At 36.8% G+C, this 24,967-nt stretch overlaps 1 protein-coding gene across 2 annotated transcripts in view; it reads left to right on the top strand.

Annotated features, from left to right (window-relative positions):
* Positions 1-24,967, top strand: part of pparab (peroxisome proliferator-activated receptor alpha b) — a 142,254-nt gene that overhangs the window by 34,079 nt on the left and 83,208 nt on the right. For both annotated transcript variants that reach the window (XM_073059219.1, XM_073059218.1), the window contains exons 4-5: positions 7,350-7,442; positions 10,497-10,559. The gene's annotated coding sequence lies outside the window, so the exon portion shown is untranslated. The remainder of the gene's footprint in view (positions 1-7,349; positions 7,443-10,496; positions 10,560-24,967) is intronic.

Here is a 24,967-nt window from a genome sequence, read left to right as displayed (position 1 = left end):
ATCCATCAGATCATTTCATTACAGAAGTGTATTGAGGTGGTATAGGGAAAGAGCAGTAACAGAGTGCAGAATAAGGTGTTGCAGTTGTAGAGAAAGTGCAACGCAGGCAGACTGTAAGGTACAAGTCCACAAATCAGTCAACAGTCTATCTCATCATACTAGGGAAGCATTTAATAATCTTGTAACAGTGGCATAGAAGATGTCCTTGAACTTGGTGGCACCTATCTTCAGGGTTTTGTATCTTTTGCCTGATGGGAGAGAGAGAAAAGAGGATGTTTGCGGTGGGTGGTGTTTCATTGATAACATTGTCAGCTTTACTGAGACAGTGAGAAGTGTGAACAAAGTCCATGGAGGGGAGGCTGATTTCCACAATGTGCTAAGCTGTGCTCACAACTCTCTGCAGTCTCTTGCAATCACGGGCAGAGCAGTTGTCATAACAAGCTATGATGCATCCGGATAGGATGCTTTCTGTAGCATCGATAAAAATTGGTATGAAGCAGAGGGGCCCTGCCAAATTTCTTTAGCCTCCTGAGGAGGTAGAGACACAGGTGAGCTTTCGTGGCTGTGGCGCCTATGTGGTTGTACCACAGCCTGTTAAAAATGCTCAATCCTAGGAACTTAAACTTTAAACCTTCTCAACCTCAGCACCATTGATGGAAACACAAGCATGTGCACCACCTACTTACCTAAATCAATGACCAGCTCTTTTGTCTTGTTGACATTGAGGGAAAGGTTTTTGTCATGACACCATATCACTAGGTTTGCTATCCCCTTCCTGTACTCTAACTCATTCTTTTCTGAGATTTGGCCCACTATGGTGGTGTCATTTGCAAACTTGTAAACAGAGTTAGAACACAATTGGCCACACAGACACAAGTGTATAGGGAGCAGAGTAGGGAGATGATGATGCAGCTAAGAGGGACACCAGTGTTGAGATTAATATGGTGGAGGTGTTGCCATTTACCTTTACTGATAGTGTGTGTTGATCAGGAAGTCAAGGATCCAGTTGCAAAAGGAGATGTTGAGTCCCAAGTCTAGGAGTTTGGAGAAGAATTTGTTTGGAATTATAGTATTGAAGGCAGAGCTGCTGTCAATAAACAATAGTCTGATGTTGGTGTCTTTTCTGTCCAAATCTCCAGAGATGGTTGTAGGTCCAGTGAGTTTACTTTTTTTCAACAATAGATAAATTGCAGTGGATAGAGTTGCCATGACCAGCCTCTCAAAACACTTAATAATAGTGAATATCAGAGTCACGGGGCATTAATCATTTAGACATGTTGCCTTAGTTTTCTAGATACTGGGATGATAATGGTCTTCTTAAAGCGGGTGGTAAACTCAGATCAAAGTAAGAAAAGGTTAAAATGTCTTCAGATACCCCTGCCATCTGATCTGTGCAGGATCAGGTTGCAGAAGCATGAGATTAAAGATATAAGCCAACACTCCAGCCAACGGATCAGCACGGGTCTTCAGTACTCAGACAGGTATCCCTTCTGGATCGCATGAAACAAATCCAGAGTTGTATATGGTGACGTATACTGTATGTACTTGGGCAATAAATTTACTTGGAACTTAGCATTTTGCTTTCCATGAACTTATGCCCTTGAAGGATGCTCCCAAATTGGCCTCCCAGGCTGAAATCAAAGGGATGTTGGAGGCTGAGGGAATTCATGAATGAAGGATCTCAGCCTGAAAAGTTGATTGTTTACTCTTTTCCATAGATACTGCTTGGGCTGCTGAGTTCTTCCTGCATTTTATGTATGTTGCTTGGATTTTCAGCATCTGAAGATTTTCTCGTCTTCTCGATTTTTAAAATGTGGTATTTTTTTCACTTCTGCTAGTTCTACATTGATATCACTGCATTTCTCTAGGATATGGTGTCACATATCTTGAACCTGTACACCATATGAGCCACTTAGCACTACTCATTTATATCTACAGCATTGTACTCCAATAGTCTTGGCCAGACTTAAATTGCTGGTTCATACTTGAGAATTAAAACAGTCAGTAAGAAGAGGAGTGGCCTGGAAACATCCAAAGAACTCATTATCTATCCTCATTGACACCTTTTTTGAAGAGACACTGAAAAATACCGATATTAATGAAAAAATGAGATTTAAGCAAGACATCAATTTATTGATTTCCAACTAAGAAGCACTTCTTTGGGAATCAATAAGTAGATGGTCATGTCCAACGTGCTTGTTACATTCAGCATATTATTATCTACCCATCCAGTTCAGCTAACCTTCAGGCTGCTTTTCAAACTTTGAAGCCAAAGTCATAGTTGCTTATTGTTATATGAACAAATACGGTGAGGTATAGATACGATGAAAAAATAGTTTCCAACGGAATCAAGACATGCCTGTTCCCACAAAAGAAGCATTTGTAAGGTTGTATCGATGGGATTCTATGGTAATCCATGTGCTTTTCTCTGTGATTTGTAAATGCAACCCAGGAGTCTTTTTATCTCTGACAGTACAAATTCAAAAATTGTATTATAAAAATGGAAAATAAGTGCTAATAATTTTATATCTTAACTATAGAAATCTACATTGATATTATGGTATCTAATATAAACATAAGAACAATGTTACTCAGAGTTTAAAATCTTACACACAGAAAGCAAGATTAAAAACGTTGTGCCATTTATACTGTACAATTGCAAAAGCAGTGGAATGATTTGAACAAAGGAAGTTCCACTTTTTTAAAGAAATTATGATTTAATTTTTGATGGTCATTAATTGAACTTGATTAATTGGTTTATTGAACTACATGATCATGAAAAGAACATTCTGGCATCATAATGTTGGCTATAGCTACTTGAAATCAAAACCTTCTTAAACCAAATGGAGTCATAGATTATTTATTAGCAACAGGTTACTACTTAAATTGGCAGGGAGGATCTTTTGCTTCCCAATCTCGTTTTGATTTCCTGCAACTTATGGCTTCATAATGGCTGTCAGTTTCCCCAGATTTCTTATGTTTGAACATCTGTTTGACAGTTGAAATACAAATCAGCCATTGAGTGATTTCCCCACAGGAATGATTTATTGATGAAGTACATTGAATCACAATGTATAAATCACACCTTTGCATGTGATCTCTCAGATTTGAGAAGGCCATCATGGCTGATTTAGTACTAAAACTAGTTCTTCAGGGATATGCATTAAACGGCTATCAAAAGATTAAAATTCTGCTGTGAAAATAAGAAAACCAAGGGGAATGGTTTGCAGGCAATATTTTCTCAAAGCCTGACTCAGATAGATGTTGAAAAGTGAGACACTCCGTATACATGAGCTTTTGAATTTTGCATCTCTATTAAATCCTTGATCTATAATCACAATCTGTCAGATTCTGATGTGATTTTTGATAAATGCAGTGCATATCACTGCAAGAATTACATTATGTATCTCAATCCATATTTTGTTTGCTGCCAACCAAGTAAAGTTATAAAGGTTTAACAGTTTTTAATCAAAATATGTCCCCTCTTGAATATTATTTTCTATTGGTAAATGTGAAGGTGAGAATCTATTATAATCCTGGGTGTATGAAGATTTGAAACTCTTTTTGAATAAGTTACTGTACATTTATCATAGATATTTGAAAATGTTTAAAGCAACAATTTAAAGCACTCAGCCATTTGAAACATTTTCAACCCCTCTGCTATCAAATTTCCGAATGGTCTATGAACCCATGAAAATTACCTCATTATTCATTGTTTTGTATGATTTATTTATTTTATAATTTTAATAAGTTTGTGTCTAGAGTAAGTTGCCAGAAGGCAACAAATTTTGTGTCATCTAACTCATTGATAATACCTTTGATTTTCATTTTACACCATAATATGTACTCAAAATGCGTTAGTCATGGTAAGGAGTAAACATAGAATAATTCAAGAATTGCAGCAAAAACCTGCTATAAATTTGGGGATACATTTTCTATCTGATTAGTAAATATAGGAATATAAGAATTGGATGGGAATTAAACCACGCCAGTAGCAGCAGATCATTTTGATGAAAGATTCAATGGCCTGTGTGAAAACTAATAAATATCACACCAGTATTCTTGAGCAGATCTATTTAATATCAATGCAATATTTCTGCTGTCATTTGGGTAATTTTCAAAGAAATTGAGTTGAAACATCTGGAGTGGGGAAGGGCAGCTGGTGATGTTTGCAGTGGGTGGCAGGATGTAAATGCTCCAGGGCTCACTGTTGGGGCTCTTAGAGTTTCTAATTTCTATCAGTGACTTGGATTCTAAATACATTGTAAAGGGTTCAGAGTTTCAGATTATATTACACAAAGAGATTAATTTGAAAAATGATGTATCGTGATTACAGGATGAGTGTAAGAAATATGAGTACCTAAACAACTTCTAGAAATTTAATGCAAGTAAGTTTACTATAAGATACAATCATAAATGATGTTGAAAGAAATCTAAATTTCTTAGTTAATTCAGAATTCAATACGTCAATCAATATACAACAGGAATCAGCAAAGCTAGCAAACTGATTAATAAACCCAGCATTTTACTCCTGAGATTAATGTAGACAGACCATGAAGGATGTTTTGAATTATATAAAAATACTGGAGACTCCTGGCACTTACTGTGCGGAAGAGAGGCATCTGAGGGTTAATCTTGTACAAATTAGCAGATGATAGGAAGAAGATTAATTCAAACTATTGTTATTGAATATTGTACAAACAGGACAAGGCAATACAATTCAAAGCAGCAACAGTAACATTAGGATGACATCTAGTCTAGAGGTTCTTTTTCTGAAGAAACTGAACAACTTTTAGGTAGTGATGGGCAATGACCCTGGAATCCTTAAAAACACAAAACACTGCAGCAGTATTCAGATTTTGAATGACTGAATTGAGTTGAGTTGAATAGACTTTCTTGTCTTTAAATAACTTGTGTTTGCTTAATTTTAAGGGTGAAAGCTCATCATTCTGATTATTCATCTTTGTAAACACATCCATTAATACTAATATTAAGTAATATTTTTGACTCATTTCTTAATTGTACCTGCAAATAAATACAAAAGATATTTTTGCTACACTCTGAACTAGAGTGCATCTAAACCTGAATCACCCTTATTGGACAAGTGTGATTTCTCCAATCTTGTACTTGTATTTGCCGTGTCAACAATACCCATTCCCTACTTAACAAGTCATAGTCAATACATGATCAAGGCCTAGAATCCTAGCACATATGTTTTTTTAATCTGCTTTGCACTTTTATAAAGCTTCTGTAGACATAACTTGTTTTATAATTTCTAATCTAATATAAATATACATGAGATTTTTGTCTTTATTTTTCTGCTTCTCCTAAATCACTTCCTAACCTTCAACTGGAGCTATTCAGAGCAGCTGTTTGAAATTCTGGAAGCAATATTGTTTACTTAATCTTTCCCTTTACCTGTGGTGGAAATCTGTACAGTTAGGTGTTACACCTTACCTGTTGGTAAGGTAGTTGGTCATTTCTGGAAATTTTTTATGACTACGTAATTGCAATATCTACTGCATCAGTACACATTCTGTAATTAACTTGATTTTCCAAATCAGTCTACTAGGTGGAAATGGCCCTCAGTATAAGAGGGAAGAACTTTGGAATATGGCCCAATCATAAATTCTCATAAATGAAGTAACTCACTTTTGAGTGTGTACTCTTTATTATGCAACTAAAAATGAGTATTTATTATTAAGTATTTGCATCATGGTACAGAGCATTGGGAATACTGCATGCATTGGCCAAGCAATTAACATTTTAATTTTCACTTGGTCTGCCTTGTATTCTGTTTCTGTGAAGATAACACCACAGATTAATTTTGTATAAAATTTATATTTAAAAAGTCAAAGGGAAGATAAATTTCCTGAATAATAATTTGTAAATGGTATTTATGAGTGTGTTATAGCTATCTACATGAGTAAAATTGACAAAATTATGTTAAAAGTACAAAACATTCTCTCTTCTACTTTTCCTGGTGAATTAGCTCAAATTAAGTGCAGGAGGTTGAAATCTTCTTGCCTTTTATAGAAGAAATCTGGATATGGATGTAGAAGTAGTAGAGATCAGAGTGATGAGTTATGTGGTTATAGCTATTTTATTAAACACAGCACATTTATCAGGGACATCTCAAATACACTAGAACTAGGAAAAGATCTCTTAAATTATTGTAAAAGCTGTTAACAGATATAAATAATTACTGGAATTCTACTTTTAATTTTATGCTTTGCTAAGATAAAGTGGTTATCTTTACCAAGTTAAAAAAGATCCACTTCATCAGATTTTGCAGATGGCTTTATTAGAACAGAAGTCAGATGATCTCTGCATTCCAATTAATGACATCACTCTGTGTTGTAATTGCTAGTGCTGTATAATGGGGCTGCTAATGTAACTGTTCTCCCATCAAGTGCTGTTGTTCTCAACTCATGATATTAGAAATCCAGATGTTAAATGCTTAGCATTGAAAGGGTACAGAAATGAGCAGTAAGTACCTCATAGCGAGCTCAAATGACCAATTGTAACTTTGACGACTTATGTCACATTGTTAAAATGAGATAGAAAAGACAGAGCCTTAACTGCTGAAAATTGTTGTAACTTCCCAAACCTATCTTTCTTCATCTCCAAGGCTCATAAATATTTCATGAAATTTGGGTCCATTTTGAAGTAGTGAATGGTTGCCCTCTGGTGGGTAGTTACTGCACACACAGTTCAAAAAGATTCAGTTAATTTTAATGTAGGATCAGAGAATTGGTCCATCTAACCATATTTGGGAACCTTTAGATTTTGCTATGCATGAAACAAGTGAATGTTTTTTTTTCTATTGTTTAAGAGAGTACTATCAGCCATTTGCAAAGTAGTAGTGGTAATTACATTGCATTGTTGTAAGCTGCTACCTCATGCCAATGCATGTATCAGGTTAAAGGCAATTCCTCTCACTGCAGTTACTAATGCCTTCCTAGCATAGTGGAGCTACTCAGCAACATGGTGTTCAGCCTGAAGTCACCAGAGCTTCAGTAATTTCCATATTTTAACAGATGGTCTGGTTATTTACATTTCTGGCAAATCTATAGAGTTGTCAGATATGCAGATAACACACAATAGATTGTAGCTTTTTGACATATGAACTGTAGGGAAACCTAAAATAATTTGAATGTACATGTGACCAACTGCTTTTATTTACTGAAATTGTGGTATTTCTTGAGTTGGTGAAATATTTAAAAGACTGTGAAAAAAAGCTTATAATGGGGCCATTTCAGATAACTTTGTTTTATATTAATGTGCTTTGATTCATTCAACATTTTCACTGGATTTTTTCACTGGTTTTCTTTTATGTTCTTTTTCAGTCTGTGGGTATCATTGGCAAGGCCTGCATTTGTGCCCATCCCTAACTGCTCATATGAGGGTGATGGTGAGTTGCCTCTGTGCTTCTAGTGAAGGTAATTTCACAATCTCTGGGACTGGGAATTGCAGGATTTAAACCTAGCAATAGTGAAAGGCTGTTGATATATCTTGGTGCTGTCTTGAAGTGGAATCTGCAGGTGAGGCATTTCCATCAGCCTGCTGCCCTAGTCTTTTCTGGCAGAAGAAATCTCAGGTTCGGAAGGGAGGTTGGAGTGGCTTAATGGGTAACTGCAGAGCATTTTGTTGATGCCAGCGGTGTAATGAATGAATCTTTAATATAGTTCATGAGATGTCATTCAAATAGATTGCTTTGTCCTGGATGGTGTCAGACTTTTGAGAGCTGTTGGTGTTGTATTCATTCAGCATCCAGCTTGTTCCTGTTTTATATCTTCCATGTTACTGTATTCAGTTTCTCTCTCAGTAAACAATGGCATTCTCTTATCTCTCTTGATTACTTGATGTCCTGATTACTGTAGTAGTCTTTCATAAAGCATGTTACCAGGACATTAGGATCTCAAAGCCTTACATTTACATCATATGCTTCTTTTTAATTTTTCTGCCAAAGTGATATGTTTCAAATTTTCCTGTTTTGTACTTCATATATTTGCTCACTCACAATATGCCCAAATCACTTTGCAGCCTCTTCACGACTTCTTCATTAGATTCCTAACTTTATCAACCATTGGCACCTTCATTCATAAATTGTAAAAATAATTGAGATCCCAGTGTACACTAGAAAGCAATCAATCAATGCCTACTTTGTGTTTCCTGTTAGCCAGTTAATATTCCATTCATGTTAGTAGATTATCACCTGTCCTGTAGGCTTTAATTTTCAAAATAACATTCGAAGTGGCATCTTAGCAAATGTCTTCTGGAAATCAAAGAACTCCAATAAGTTGCTCAGAAAATGAACTGGTTTTCTTCCTATTCTTGTCTACACTTTATCAATACAGTCTGTGATATTGAAGCTGAAAGTGATACAGCATTGAATGTATATGGATCTCTGTAACTTAAGACTGATTGTTCATGCTGTTAAATGATTTGCATGATATTATAATTCATTCAATCAAGACGGTAATTACAGAACTGGAGAAGTATCAAATGAATATGCTTCAGTTGAAATCAACATTAGGAGAACTCCCAACATCTAAGCTGCACGTGAACGGGGAATAAGCTGTGAGAAAGTAGAACAGGGAATGCCAGGAGTGTTCAGCAGTTCAGGCATTGTTTACAGAGAACAAGCCAGTTAACAATTCAGCAGTTATCCAGACTACCAACTTCTACAGCGTCTTGCATTCTGATCTTAGAAAAAGTGTTCATTAACTCTGTCCACAAAAAGAGTATGCACTGCTTTCTTATCATTTAGAACAAATGGCAGGCATAACACTTCAATGAGTTGCCTGCATGCAGGAAATGTTCTTTCCCATTTGCAATTTTAAAATTAAACTTTTTTTACTGGGGTCTGAAAATTTACTGAAAATCTCTGTCTCTGAAATAACCTATTCTTGAAATTGATTGTAAAACAACGGATCAGATCATCTTGCCTGGCCACTGCACCACCCAGAATCTCCTTAATCATCCTATTGGCCCTGTCTATCCTAGAATCCAGTGGCATGATCTGGGTGGCAATGGGGCATCAGTTGGCAGAGTGAGGAATATTGAGGCATATGTGTGCAATTATGAGAAAAATGTGAAAAGTCAAACTTTTTTGATTTTAATGCATCAATCTAAATTTCAGGAATGGAGATATTGCCCAGCAATTTATTCCTCTTAATACACCACCTTTTCAAAGATTAGCAAATTCCCTTTAAGTTATCATCTTAATATGTATTTATACTGTATCAAGAGTGTGATTGATCTTAGTAAGTCACAATTAGCATTCACAGATTTCAATACAATTTCTTGTTATCTAAAAAACAGTCTCAATGCTGATTGCAGGATGTAATAATTTGAAAAAATGATTTGGAAACCTCAGAAAATATCTGTAAGCATCTTCCAGACAATATTTCTCCCTTTGATGTTAATTATCTTAACAATAAAAATAGTATTTCTCTCAAATTTTCAAGCCATTGTTTTCCCTTTAAGGACCTTTCCAGTTTGACTATATTATCTTTTGGATTCATTAGAAACAAAAAATTATTTGTTTTACTTCACACATTTCTCTCATACTTCGCACGTATGCCTCAATATTTATTTTGCTTTCTGTATGACCACTTAAATGTAATTGATATTTCTATCTTTTTTAAACTTCCTGCGTGTGAGATTGAGAATTCTGTAATCTGACTGTTCTACTAGCCTTCATGTTGCATTTCTCCTAATGGACAATACAAGCCCCCTCCAGAGGAGCAATAAACAATCTGCTGGAGGAGAGAACTGTTGCTCCAGATTCCAGTGTCTTTAGTCTATTGTGTTCCCAGTTCAGTTCAGGGCCTCAGATTCAATAGACACTGTAAGAGAGAAAATCTCAGGTTTACTGAAAATACATCAAATGTTTGTGAGCTGAGCAATTAAAGTAATTCCTTTAACACTCAGGAGAAATATCTGAACTAGTTAGTGAGTTTCAGGCAATTAAATAGAAATACATCCTATGATTCATTTGATGGCTTTCATTTCACTGTGGCATTTGTACATGACATGATTTATGAAGATTGGGGAGGAATTCTGAATGCAATCATGGGGACATAAGGGAGAGTTTGCCTAAGCATGTGTAGCATGCTTCTCCTCAATAAATAAGAAAATAGAATAGTTTAATATGAGGGACAAGATCTCTATTGTAATGTTTTGAAGTGTTCTGACAGTTTCATCATATCATTTTTGACTACCTCAATATATCCCAAAAAGTGATGAAATACTTTTGATGTGGGCACAGATGTAATTGAAGGTATATGGATACAACTGAGTTAAGAGTTAACTGAGTTAACTATGTTGTAGTAGATATTTTAGCACTTAGGTGCAGTTATCTTTTTAGCAGATTTTTAAAAAATACCCTAACCCTATTTTCTGCACTATTTCTTCATATTTCTTCATTCATACACATCAGCTATAATGTGTATTAAAATATGTTAACCATTTTATTCATATGTTTGTAGGGTGAAAGGATACTGTGCTCTTAACAGCAAGAGGACAAGCAAAAAAAAATCAGACAAGCAAAGGTTGGCCATTTTGAAAACCTTTCCATTTCTTTCTTTGTGTAGTCACTCATCATCTGCATTCTCCCATATAAATGACTACCAAGTCAATTATATATTTAAGTCTATTACCAACACTACTCTGTGATTTCAAGAGACGGTGATTAAATGGAGGCAGCTGGATAGTAGCTGCAAAAATCTTGTAAGCATCCACCCAGTAACGTTCTACCTCCATTTCTTTCCATCTATTTTTGATATGTTTTAACCTTTATGCTTTTTTTTTGCTCAATACAATTCCTTTATTAGTGATCCAGTCAAGATTTCAGTTATGACACCAGTAACAAAATTAAGTATGATATGGCTACCTTCTTTTCAGGGACCTTTGGACATTGGTAGACTTCTGGGCAATTGGATATTATCCTTATTAATATATCAACACACTTCTATTTCACATCTTTACACAATGGCATGATAAATTTTTCAGTGAATCTGATCATTTTAAATGGAGTGTTAGAAACAAAACCCAGTGAGTTTAAAGGAAGCATGGGAATGGGGGCCTGGTTTGTTTAAAAGGAATGTAGGAACAGGCTCTTGTGACTTTAAAAGGAGTGTTGGAGTGGGTCCCAAGGTGTGTGTTTAAAAGGAGTGCAGGAAAAGATGACCAATATGTTTAAAGGGAGTAAGTACAACAGGGCCCTGTGAGTTTTAACAGAATGCAGGAAACAGAACCAGTTAAGCCAAATGCTGAATCATCAGGGTTTCAGACTAATGGGATATAGATTATTAAGATTTCCTCTACTGTGTTTTTTCTCTGTCTGAATAATCACTTTTCCATTCAAATTTCAAAGTACGCTGTATGGTAGCATCTTATTATATTTAAAGCTGAAAACCTGAAGAAATTAAATAATATTTTTGATATCAAAGACATTCAGTTAGCATGCCTGTTTACCTGCTTAAAGGTTGCTTAGCAATATAACTTTAAAGTAAAAGGTAGGTTAGAAATGCCAAGTTAACTAAATTTTAGGAGTAATGTTTATGCTAAAATTATAAAAGAAAATTAATTAGGCAAAGCATAGGTAATTGTATTTAACTTATTTATGATAGAAAATGTATCACTTTTATAAGTCAAAGTTACCACCTTACACATTCTGGTTGAGGCACAGTATCTTTTAAGTTGCAGTTAAATGGGTACTTGAAGGGGTAGGGCTTAGATGTATATAGGCCAAATGCAGGTAATTGGGACCAGCTGGATGGGACTCATTGGGTGAAGGGTGAGTATCCATGCTGTATTGCTCTGTGACACAATTTAGAAGTGCAAGGTCACCTGCAAAATGCTTCGTTTGGTAACCCATCAAAGTTATCTGAGTGATATGTGTGATTTCACTTATTTTAATAATGTCCTTCCTATGTAAGGTAACACTGCAAATTTCTGCAGTCATGGAAGAGGCAGTAACATTGAAAACTATCAATAATTCAAAGGTACTGGTTTAAGCCTAGTCTTGTTCATGATTTTAGTAGATTATCCTTGATTATACATATAAATTTATTAATCCCCATATGGAATTCTATTCTATATTATATATTACAGCATTTATTAAAGAAAATGTTTGTATAATTTACTGTTTTCCCTTCAGCAAAACTCTTGGAAATACGAGTATTCTGATAAAGTGCTGGCTAAGTAAATCTAGTGCAGCATGCATATGAACACAATCATGGTTGCATTTTCCTCTTTATTGTGATAATTATGTACAGTATAATACAGTATACCTATCTTTTATGATTAACAGCTGTATTAATCTTCAATATGATAGCATTTTTATATGCGAATTGTGTATTTTATTCCTTTCTCTGCAGGTCCATTAACACAAAGAGCATCACATTTCTGCAAATTCTTGCTGCAGAATATTACAGTCCTTTGGGGTGAGGTAGTAGGTTGTATAGTTTTAGGGTTACACCCTTCCAGTCAGATAACTATACAATCTACTGTCTTTCCTGAGGTGGCTGTCAAACTTCAATGGATCATTTGACAATCTTTATTTTGGTCATCTGGATATATTTTGACAAGGAAGAATGATTTTATTGATTCTAACAAATTAAGATCTTCATTTAACACTATTTTATGAGTTAGCCAATGATTTGTTTAGGGTTTTAAAGCCTGAGTTTGCTAATAGTTGTGAGACACTCAATTAAGAAATTTTAATGTTTACATTAAGATCCAACATGTAACAAAGCTGAAATAATATGATTAGTTTGTATCTTAAAATCTTTCTTTCTAATGGCCTCAATATAAGTAATGTTCTACAAATGTATCTTTCTGTGCAACCAAGAGAATCTATGTAAAATGTTGCTCATCTAAAATCACTTACCCGATTCCCTCTTTCTCCCAGAAACCTATTGAAGTTCTTGTGCTTAGTTTTAGATCAGTCTACCAATAACATAACATAACATTTTAAAGACTATGAATTAATGAGATAAGATAAGGGTTAGGGTGATTCAGATCTTCCCATAGACATGGGGAGCTGCCATACAAACAGAGAAGGCAAATAGAAGAAGATGCATAGACTCCCTATGCTAATTGTTGGTTAAGAGCCAGATATATAGATGGAAAGAGAGAATTTACAGGGTCTTGCATGTGGGATGCATGATTTTATAGAAGTATCTTGTACATTAAAAAGATATTTTTATTTTGAGAAGTTATTTCAGCTGGTATTTCCTTTTTTCGGGTAATGATGTGACTTCCATGGATAGGACAAATATCCCAAAACTAGTTGATGGTGATGACAGATTGGGACCAAAGGACCGTTCCAAATAGTATGTTTGTCGGCTGGTACCATATGAATGAAATTACTTCCATTTTCCTCTGAATATTGCTAAGTTTATACATTGGAGGGCAGATTTCAAAATTTCAGAGTTGTCTCATTTCTTCTAATAAGGATGGAGAATGACTAGCTCTGAGTTAAGTGTGGAGGCTAATAGAACATAGAACAGTTCTACACAGGAACAGACCCTTCAGCCCACAATAATGCACCAAGCAAAATTAGTAATCAATTCCTCCACTCTCTGTAAGGATTTTATACGTTCTCCCTGTGATTGTGTGGGTTTCCTCTGTGTGCTCTGGTTTCCTCCTACATTCTAAAAACATATTGATTAGTAGGTTTATTGGTCACATGGGTGTAATTGGGCGGCGCAGGCTCATTGGGCAATAAGGGCCCATTACTGTGTTGTATCTCTAAATTAAGTAATTAATTAATTAATCAGACTTGCAGCTAAACTAAGCCCAGCTGCCTACGCAATAATCCTTTCATTTCTGTAGATCCATGTGCCTATCTATGAGTCCCTTGAATACCTGCATTGTATTTGTCCTCACTACCATCCTGGGCATCACTTTCCAGAAATTCAAGGCAAGTTCTTTCACTTACTGTGTAAAAACAAAAAACAAAACTTGCCTTGCACATCTTTGAACTTGCCCCATCTCACCTTAAATGCATGCCCTCTGGCATTGGACATTTCAGACCTGGGGGAAAATTGTGGGATCCACAGATGCTTCCATAGATGGGTCAGGAGATGCCTGATGGGAAGCAGATTTGGTAATTTGTAAAATGGTGCTTTCCTTCTGCCATTTATGGTGGGTTTCCATTTGCTCCTGATGTATGGGCTTACGATTCTGTGCTATTCTAAATGCTTTTTCACTACTTAGGGCTGTCAAGGTCATGTATTCTCAGGAGTCAGTTGGGATCTTGCATTTTTCCAAAGGAAGTGTTGAGGACATCTCAAATATTTACCTCCCTCCACCTGGTAATCTTCTCTTGTGCCTGAGCTTGGTATAGTTTTAGGAGATTGGCACTGGGTATGTGAAATTTGAAGCCTGCTCAATAGAGCTGATTGAGTGCAATTAGAATTCCAATGATGGGGATGTCATCTTGGGAAATGGCACTTACATCCATTCAATTATCCTTGCAGCTCAATTAGAGGATTCTGCAAGGAAGTGTTGGTGGTATCTTTCTAAGTACCTTTAAGTGCCTACTATAAACAGTCCACATCTCCAGAGCATATATTGTTTGAGGGAAAGGATGACATTGCTTGGCAATCAGTAGGCTTTATCATATTTAATACCCACACTGGTTAAATGGGTTCGTATCCTGATGGGCTGGTTGTCAAATCTACTGAGTAATAGGAGCTAATTTTGTGACCATCTTCTGATAATAAATGTGATATCTGTATAATGTGTGAAATAAGGTTTACTTTGTTCTTTTTCAATTGAATTTGGTTTCAGTTGTGACAATCTCAATGTTCTGCCAGGGTGAGGTAGTAGGTTGTGTAGTTTCAGGGTAGTGATTTTGCCCCATCTGAAGATAACTATACAACCTACTGCCTTCCCTGAAGAGCAATATGACAGCATGCAATTTGATTTTAAAAATCAGTCAAGCAGTATGATACAAGAAATAATGAGTGAAGAACTACAGTTTCTGTATTTAAAATGACTGGTGTTGTTTAAAATATCTGAAGTATATAATAGATTGTTTTTTAACACACAATGGAATAGTTTATCGAGAAAAAGTGCTGGTTTATTTTGTTTTGTGTCTATTTGAAAGCAACACCACATTTTCACAACATTAGAAGGTGGGTGCTACAGTGGTTAAGTCATTGCATAATGCCCATAGCCAAGAAACATGCAAATGTGAAATCATTCTGAAGCAGAAGTAAACATTTGGAAATTATTGGAAACCAATGTAGAATTGATTTAACTTGGATTACTGGAGGATAATGTCATGTATATAATCATTTTTGCTGCTATATCTGGTGTAACTTTTGCTGGCCATTACCTTATTTGCATTTATTTCCATGCAATCAGATGTTATACCACTCCTTGTAAATGCAATAAAAACTAACAATATACAATTATTCTATGAAGAATAAAAATCAAGAATTAACATTATACTGTTGAACTGAAGTTGCCAATAAAAACATTTATACTGAAAAAAATAAGTATATAAAATTACATTTAATATACTTGATGTATTTATGCACAACATGTAAGTTTGCTTGATTTCACTGTTGAAGTGCTTCAAAATGTGGTATTTTTATTTTGAATCCATTGTATAAATGTATAGATTATTTTTATCTCTAACTCTGGAGCAACCAACATATACAGTAACTGACCATGGAAAAAGCACTGAGTTTCAAGTTTAAGGCCAACGACATTTAGTGATTGTTCTTACACCTTGTTAATGTTCATGGCTAAACTAACTTTAACAGGAAAATTCAGTCACATGAATTAAAATGATAGACCAGATGGGATAATTGTATCTGAGGAATGAAGACATTTTCCACCAATCATAATTGTAGCCCCAATTACAAGTTGCAGTAATTTTTGAACAGAAAATTTTGTTCCTTTGCATAATATTTGTGGATACAAATTCCTGGATAGCATAACTGGAGTGATGCTATCCAGTGATGCTATCCAGGAATTTGTATCCAGAAATAAGGGTACAAAATTATCATTTCAACAGGAGCACCTTTGAGAGTGTCCTGACCAGAAGCATCACTGTCTGGTATGGGAATTGCAAGACATCTGACTGCAGGTCCCTACGAAGGATTGCAAGGACTGCTGAGAGTATCATCAGGGTCTCTCTTCCACCTATCAGAGACATTTATCAGGAGCATTGCTTATGCAGGGCCCTTAGCATTATAAATAATCCCTTCCACCCATCCAACAACCTCTTTGACTCCCTATTATCGGGCAGGAGGTACTGTAAAATTAGGGCAAGAATGGTTAGGATGGGAAACAGCTTCTTTCCCTAGACCATAAGACCACTGAAATCCCTGCCACCATCCAGGTCTCATCCCATATGAAGCACCAGTAGCGTTGTACAGTTTATTTTTAACTTCTATTGTGTAGGCATAACGAATAACGTTAATTTATTTCTGGTAATATTACCTTATGTGTTATTTGTGTGTGTTATATGTACGGTGTTGTGCACCTTGATCCAGAGGAATATTTTCTTGTTTGGCAGTGTACATCTGTACAGTTGAAAGACAATAAACTTGAACTTGTACCTGTACTACTTTTAATTCAAAATTACTTAAGGAAACACATTCTTGGTGACAGAAAGTTTAAAAAATTCAACAGGAAATGTACAGCCTCCAGCAAACAGGGAGGTTACTATCATAATGGGATTTCTGAGAGGGTGTAATAAAATATCTTAACAAGTTTTTCCATCCAAACTCCCTCCATTTCTGTGAATTGGTACACTTCAATTGATATCTCCATATTGTTGTCCATTCTTTCTCAGATATAATTATCCCTCCTTCCTTCTCCCATTTTGTTTTAATGTATGAAGTCGAATGTGTTTTAAAATTTGACAACCCCTTATACATGCTTGAAATGATTCTACTACCATTATCAAAATGCAAATCATTATCATATTTTTTGGGACTGTCCTGTTATCAAAAACTATTGGAGGGGGATACACAATGCCCTACAAGACATCTTTAAATGTGAAATACCCTTGGAGAGTAAGACCATATATTTTGGATATATACCTCAAGAATGGTTGAAAAGAGATAAATATTTAATGAATATACTGTTGGTGGCTGGTAAAAAGACTCTTACTAGGAAATGGTTATCACAGGAGAGACCAACTTTAAATACATGGATGGAAATTACAATGGACATTTACAAAATGGAGAAGATAACAGCATCTGTTAATCATAAGCTGGAACAATTTGATTCATACTGGGAAAAATGGTTTAACTACATAATGCCTCATAGGCCTGATTTTATTCTCACAAATCAATGAATCTGTTGTTAAAAAAAATCACTCCCTACTTGTACATAGTTCTTTCCTTTTGCTTGTTTTTTCTTTCCACTCTTTTCTATAAGTGTATACCTCAGATAAATACTTTGTGGAGATTTGTGATATATATGATTATATGATGTGTATGTACAATGTCTGAAATACATCTTATGGAAATGTTTGTTTGATGAACTTCAATAAAAAAAAATAAATTACAAAAAAAAGGAAATGTACAGCCTCATCAATATCTGTCACACTGTCAACTGACTTGTACATGTTGTCTGGGAAGCTTCAAAAGAAAATCTGTATTCCTGACCTGCACTGCATCAATTTTTGTTTTTAAAATTGCTCTTTCATACAGTGATTGGTATTTCAAATTGTGTTGGCTGATATTTGGAAAAACAGCATCAAATCATGAATTGAGGTGGCAATTAGGCACAAGTTTTTCATTGAAATCATTCTTGTTGAGTCTCCATGTTTATCTGCCATTTCGTAATTTGAGTAAATGCAAAGAAAACTCTTGCAGGTGAATCGCTGTCAAATTTGTAGCATGCTGGTTTTCAGGTGTAATCATTTTCCCAAATAAATTACACTTTATACAGCCTTTCCATTCATTTTCTTTAATACACCAATGAACTTTCCATCGCTTCCATTAGAATTTCATATCAATAGAAGTAATGACAGTTTGTATCTTACAATTTGTGTAATTAAATATGTCAAAGCAGATTTTTCCATATTGAACATTGAAGTAAAGTATGTGGTAGTTGTTGCTGAACTGTACACAATACTTCTAAAACTTAATAATTTCTCTTTCCATTTTCTGTAGATTACAGTGTCTTAAATCTTCAAACTTATTGTAGATTCCCTTTTAAGAAGAATTTTAAGTGATTACATAACCGATCTAAAAAAGAAAATGGGTGCACAGGCATCCCTCTTTATAGCAACAGGGCTTAGATACCACTAATGTTATACGGAGACAAAAGAGATTGCAGATGCTGGAATCTGGAGCAAAACCTGAGATGCTGAAGGACCTCAGTTTGTCAGGCAGCAGCATTTGTAGGGGAAATAAACAGCTGACATTTCAGGTGAAGACCATTTATGGACTGATATCACTGATGCAAGTCACCGAGAGATGCCAGAATACAGTAAATATCGTTATTCAAATACAGTAGCTAACTGCAGTTTCAGTTCACAAGTAATGTTATTGCGATAAATTCCCTTAGAAATATTCTCCATGTTAGTTTGGGTGTGAATGGTGGAGGAATGGAGGATGCATTGGTGTCCTATGTCCCTGTAGTTGGGGGAAAGGCAGCAAGGACATTTGCTGTAATGGTCAAGGAGAGCTGGAAAGGGAATGCTCCAATCAGTAATTGGATGGTGGTGTAAAAAAGTCAGAAGTTGAGGCCTTGATGAATCTTAGATTCATGTGTTTAGGAGATTGGGGTTGGGACCTGAGCTCTGGGGTTTGCTGGGCTGAGACAGAGAAAAGTAGTTGGAGGTGTGGCAAGAAATGAATCCACTGCAATTTTCCTATTGCCACAATAGGTCTATTGACACAATCTCAATGGCTCTCCACGTGGCCTTGGATCACCTGGATAATACAAATACCTCTGTCAGGATATTGTTTGTTGACTTTAACAAGTTTAACACCATAATCCCTACAGTTCTGATTGAAATGCTACAGAACCTGAGCCTCTGTACCTCTCCCTCTACAACTGGATCCTCAACTTCCTAACCAGAAAACCACAATCTGTGTAGAATGGAAATAACATCTCCACCTCACTGACAATCAATACTGGTGCACCACAGGATTGTGTGCTTAGGCCATTGCTCTACTCTCTCTACACCCATGAATGTGTGGCTAGGAACAGTTCAAATATCATCTAAATATTTGCTGATGATACAACCATTGTTGGCAGAATTTCAGATGGTGATGAAAAGGTGTACAGGAACAAGATGTACCAGTTAATGGAGTGGTGTTTCAGCAACAAACTTGCACTCAACATCAGCAAGACCAAAGAGCTGATTGTGGACTTCAGGAACGATAAGATGAGGGAACACAAACCAATCCTCATAGAGGGTTCAAAAGTGGAGTGAGCAATTTCAATTTCCTGGGTATTACTATCTCTGAAGACCTAGCCTGGTCCCAACATATCATGCAAATGTAAAGAAGGCAAGACAGCAGCTATACGTCATTAACAGTTTGAGAAGATTTGTTATGTCACCTAAAACACTCACAAATGTCTACAGATGTACCATGGAGAGTATTCTAACTGGCAGCATTACCATCTGGTATTGGTGGGGGCTACTGTACAGAATTGAAGTAAGTTGCAGAAAGTTGCAAAATTAGCTCCATCATGGGTACTAACCTCCATAGTTTCCAAGATATCTTCAAGGAGCGGTGCTTCAGGAAGGCAGCAACTATCATTAAGGACCCCCACCACCCAATACATGCCCTTTTCTTATTGTTACCATTAGAAAAGAGGTACAGGAGCTTGAAGACACACACTCAACATTTCAGGAACAGCTTTTTCCCCTCTGCCATCCAATTTCTAAATGGACATTGAACCCATCAATACCACCTCAATATTTTTTAAAAAAAATTGATTTTGTATTATTTATTTTAACTTAGCTATTTAAGATACATATAATGACTGTAACTCAATTTTTTCTATATTTATCATGTATTGATAAATATCAATATCAATACCGTTGCAGTAAAGTCAACAAATTTCACGATATTAAACTTGATTCTGATTCTGACAAGTTCAGCAGGTATAGTATGTGTATACAATGATACTTGCAAGATTTAGAGAAGTACCCGATATAAATGGCTAACTATTATCTAACATTGCAATAAGGACTCTTGAATTTCTATCTAGAAGTACATCCAGAACATTCAGGCTGCAGTCAGGTCCTTGAAACAAATTTGTCAGTGGAATACTGTCAATTGGTTGTGAGAATTTGTGCAAGTTTCTATTTTGTCGTCATTATCATTACATAGTAAAAATAATAGCACCTTTCCACATACACACAGTTATAGCTTTGAGCAAAAAATTCTAAATTTCTGTCACAACTTCAGCAAAAATTCACAGGGTGCACTGTCTATCTGTGCAAATCGGAAAATCTGATTTTATAAATATGGCCTGTAATTCTCTCACAAGTGAAAAGGAAAATAGTTCTATCTTAGAATATGTGCCAATGTTTATTTAATGCTCTGTATAATTTTTAAATATGTAATTAAAATTATCCTTTCTAATTTTCTGTGTAAAAACTATTTAATGTGATAGACTGTTTAATGATATTACATCAGAGCAGAACACATCAGGTATCCTTGAAATGGTGCCTGACTGCAGCCAATGACCAATAAGTACTGAGAGAATGGAAATCAACTTCTGTCACTAGGCAATACTTAACCTGTGTAGCCTATCACCATCAGGTACAGTCTGTGAGATAATTTAGTCTGCAGCTGTGTGCCAGGGTAACCCTCAGCACAAATTTTCAATGAATATCTGCCAGTATAATTCATAGAAGAGTTGATGAGACATGATTGGATAATTATCGTATTTGCAGATGTTAGAAATCCAAAGTAGCACCTTCACATTTCATTGTATTATAACGAGTACATATCTTTCTAGTTTCTTGGTATCTTTAACACTAAAGCAGTAAAGGACAGCCGGCGCAAACCCTCCCCTAATAGTTGAATGACTAAATGTGGAAAACAATTGAGGAAAGAACTCTTTGCAACATTTTTCTTTATCCAGGGTTAACCAACCTCAATTTCACCCACTTTTGGAACCACTGGGTTCAAGTATGTCAGGGTAGGGTGTTCCTAATGATATGGTTTGGAGGGTTTTGTGTGGGTCAAGGTTGGGGAACCTTAGGGTGAGTGAGTGGGTGAGTTGGTAGTGTGGGGTGTGTATCTGTGGTGAGGGTAGGTGTGTTACCTGGTCTAATTGAGGAGCACACTGCCTGGAATAAGGATGTGAGTGTATGGTATTTTACACAGGGTGAAAGGGGGCAGGTGTTGACTAGCCTGTGTGGATCAGGATGTGAATGTCGGGGGTTTGGGTGTAGGAGTCCATGGGATGAAAGAGCCTGAGAATTGACAGCCTGTGTTGATGGGATGAATTGTCTGGGACCTGGGTGTGATGTGTGAGGGTGTATGTGGACGGATAGGGTTCCATGGTAGCATAGTGGTTAGCCAATGCTATTACTGCTTGTGGTGTTCTGGAGTTTGGAGTTCAGTTCCGGCACTGTTCTGTAAGGTCTCTATACGTCCTCCCTGTGGAATGCGTGGGTTTCCCCAGGTGCTCAGGTTTCATCTCCCAGTCCAGAGACATACTGGTATGTTAATTGGTTATTGTAAGTTGTCCCTGATTAGGCCAGGGTAAAATCAGGGTTGCTGAGGTGGCATGGCTTGAAGAACCTACTCTGTGCTGTATTGCTAAGTAAAATAAATAAGTAAATGTAAGGGGTTTTTTTCCTTTATGTTACTGCGTGTGTTAATCAAAATGGCTTCTTTGTTAAAAGTAAAAGTACTTCTTTGTTATGCTAACCGGTGAGAGGGTGTTTTCTGTCGTAGCTTGTTTGGGTTAATATTACTGATAATGAGAATTGTATTCATTTGTTAACCAATTGGGATAGATGTTATTCTCTCTTTTGGGTCTGTGAGCTATTGTTGGCGGGCTTTTGGGGAGTTGGCGCAAGGGGGTGAGAGAGAGAGGACGCGATGCTGTAAGTTGGGTGACGGAACGGACCCCGAGGGGGGTCCTAGACCAGGGTTTTCGGCGAGGAGAGGAGACGAAGACAGACGTGCCGGGGGTGCTTGGTTGATCACTTCAGGTGGTCCTGAGCTACGAGTTGAGGAGGTCTGAGGGGATCGAATGGTGGCCAAAAGGCTTCGTTAATTGAGCTCCAACGGTTGTGCATGAAGTGGTTTGGACTTTGATAAGTTTGGCGCCTTTTACTTTTCCTTTTATATTGTATCTCTATTGAGTACATAGTTCCAGTAAGATCTCATATACTCATTTAATCGTATATGGTGTACAGTCTGTTATTTGGCGTGTTGGGGATATCACACAGCATCCACACAAGCTGATTACATAGTTTGGCGGGACCAAAGGCTGCTCCCTTTAGATGGAAGCGAGTTGAGTGAGCCTGAGGCTTACCAGGGGGTTTCATAAATAAAATAGGGGATTTATAGTTGGCTGAGGGTGATGATCAAGGGTTGTTTCTCAGACTGGAGGCCTGTGTCTAGTGGTGTGCCATAGGGGTTGGTGCTTTTTTATTCATGCTGCTTGCAATTTATACAAATGATTTGGATGTGAATGTACAAGACGTGGTTAGTATTCTAAAATAGGTGGTGTTGTAGACAGTGTAGAAGGTTATGAAAAATTAGAGGGGACCTTGATCAGCTGGGTATGTGGGCTGAGGATTGGCAAATGACTTTCAATCCAGATAAATATGAGGTATTTTGGGAAATCAAACCTAAGTAGAGCCCTGGGGAGCTATTATGGAACGGAGGAACATTGGATTCCAAAGGGTTCACTAAAAGCGGCATCACAGGCAGATAGAGTGGTGAAGAAAGTAATTGGCACACTGACCTTCATCAGTCAGGGCATTAAGTACAGGAGCTGGAGGTTATCTTGCAGTTATATAAATGTTGATAAGACCGCACTTGGAGTTTTGTGTACAGTTTTGATCACTATTATGGAAAAAATGCTATTAAACTATAAAGAGTGCGAAAATTTTTACTAGGATGTTGTCTGGACTTGGGGGCCTGAAATACAAGGAGTGGTTGTATTGACAAGGACTTTATTCTCTGGAACATAGGAGATTGAGGGGTGACCTGATTGACCTATATAAGTTCATGAGGAGCATAAATAGGGTAAAAGCACATAGTCTTTTTCACAAGGATAATATGCTGAAAATAAGATCAGAGGCAAGAGGTGTAAAGGGGGCATGAGAGGCAGCTTCTTCACAGCGTGTGATGCATTTCTGGAATGAGCTGCCAGAAATTACGGTTGAGGTGGGCACATTAGCAACATTTTAAAGCCATCTAGATAGCTACATGGATAGGAAAGATTTAGGGACATGGCCAAATGAGGACAGATGAGGCTAGTTTGCTGAGTAACACAATCAGCATGGATAAACTGGGCTGAAGGGCTTGTTTACAAGCTGTAGATTCTACAACTCTATGAGTTCCCAAGCCATTCAACAATCTGGGTGTCTCAGAAAACGGAGACACTGTATGGATGGCTGATAGATGAGGTCAACAATGTAGCAAAGGATAGAACAGAATGACTAAGAGAATAGTTTGAAGTGTAGAGGATCAGCATACAGAGCCAAAAAGTAGGTAAATATTGGCAGTTAATCTTGTGGTTGGTGGGTCTGACTATCCGAACGACAGTATACTTCTATTTTTTTTTACCAATGAAAGGAATGTAATTGTTTGACTTTGCAACAAATTACAGTGGAAAAACAGTCCGAGCTTTTAAGCAATGTTACTTGCCAATGTCTTCAGGGAGACAGCAGGAAATAAGTCAATATTTCCACAAGTTTTTCAACAGTAATTCCAATATTGCTTCATCTTCCTTGCCAGGAAACTTTCCACTGATTGGGAATTTAAACAATGATGTATTTGTTTCAACTACCAAAAAGAAATTATTTTCAGGATAATTATCAATTTAAGGTACACAGGAATGCACAAGTATAAAACTAGTATGACTGTGGCCTCCTCTATCATAAATTGGGAGACTACTACGTTGAGCACCTTCACTTCATCCGCCGAAACCGGAACTTTCCAGTGACCCAACATTTTAATTCCAATTCCCTTCCCGTTCCAACTGGTCAGTCCATTGCTTCCTTTTGTGCCACAATGAGTCCACCCTCAGGGTGGAGGAGCAACAATTTATATTCCATCTGGGTGGCCTCTAACTTTATGGCATGAATATCGATTTATACTTTTGGTAAAAAAAATTCCCTCCCCCTCCCAACCTCTTCTATTCCCGACTCTAGCCTCTTACCTCTTCTTGCCTGCCTATCATCTTCCCCAGTGCCCTTCCTCCTATGGTCCTCTCTCCTCTCCTATCAGATTCCTTCATCTCCAGCCCTTTACCTTTCATAAGAATATAAGAAATAGGAGCAAGAGTAGGCCATCTGGCCCATTGAGCCTGTTCCCCCATTCAATAAGATCATGGCTGATCTGGCCATGAGCTCATCTCCATCTACCTGCCTTTTCCCCATAACCCTTAATTCCACTACCATGCAAATATCTATCCAATCTTGTCTTAAATATATTTACTCAGGAAGCCTCCACTGCTTAATTGGCAGAGAATTTCACAGATTCACCACTCTCTGGGAAAAACAGTTCCTTCCCATCTCTGTCCTAAATCTACTCCCCCCAAATCTTGAGGCTATGTACCCTAGTTCTAGTCTCACCTACCATTGGAAACAACTTTACTGCCTCAATCTTATCTATCCCTTTCATAATTTTATATATTTATATAAGATCTAGTCTCATTCTTTTGAATTCCAGTGAGTACAGTCCCAGGCAACTCAATCTCTCCTCATAGTCTAACCCCCTCATCTCAGGAACCAACCTGGTGAACCTCCTCTGCACCACCTCGGAAG

Source organism: Hemitrygon akajei, chromosome 10 (assembly GCF_048418815.1).
Source record: "Hemitrygon akajei chromosome 10, sHemAka1.3, whole genome shotgun sequence".
Classification (NCBI taxonomy): Eukaryota; Metazoa; Chordata; class Chondrichthyes; order Myliobatiformes; family Dasyatidae; genus Hemitrygon; species Hemitrygon akajei.
The sequence above is the reverse complement of the archived record's forward strand: the minus strand, read 5'-3'. Positions and strand labels throughout refer to the sequence as shown.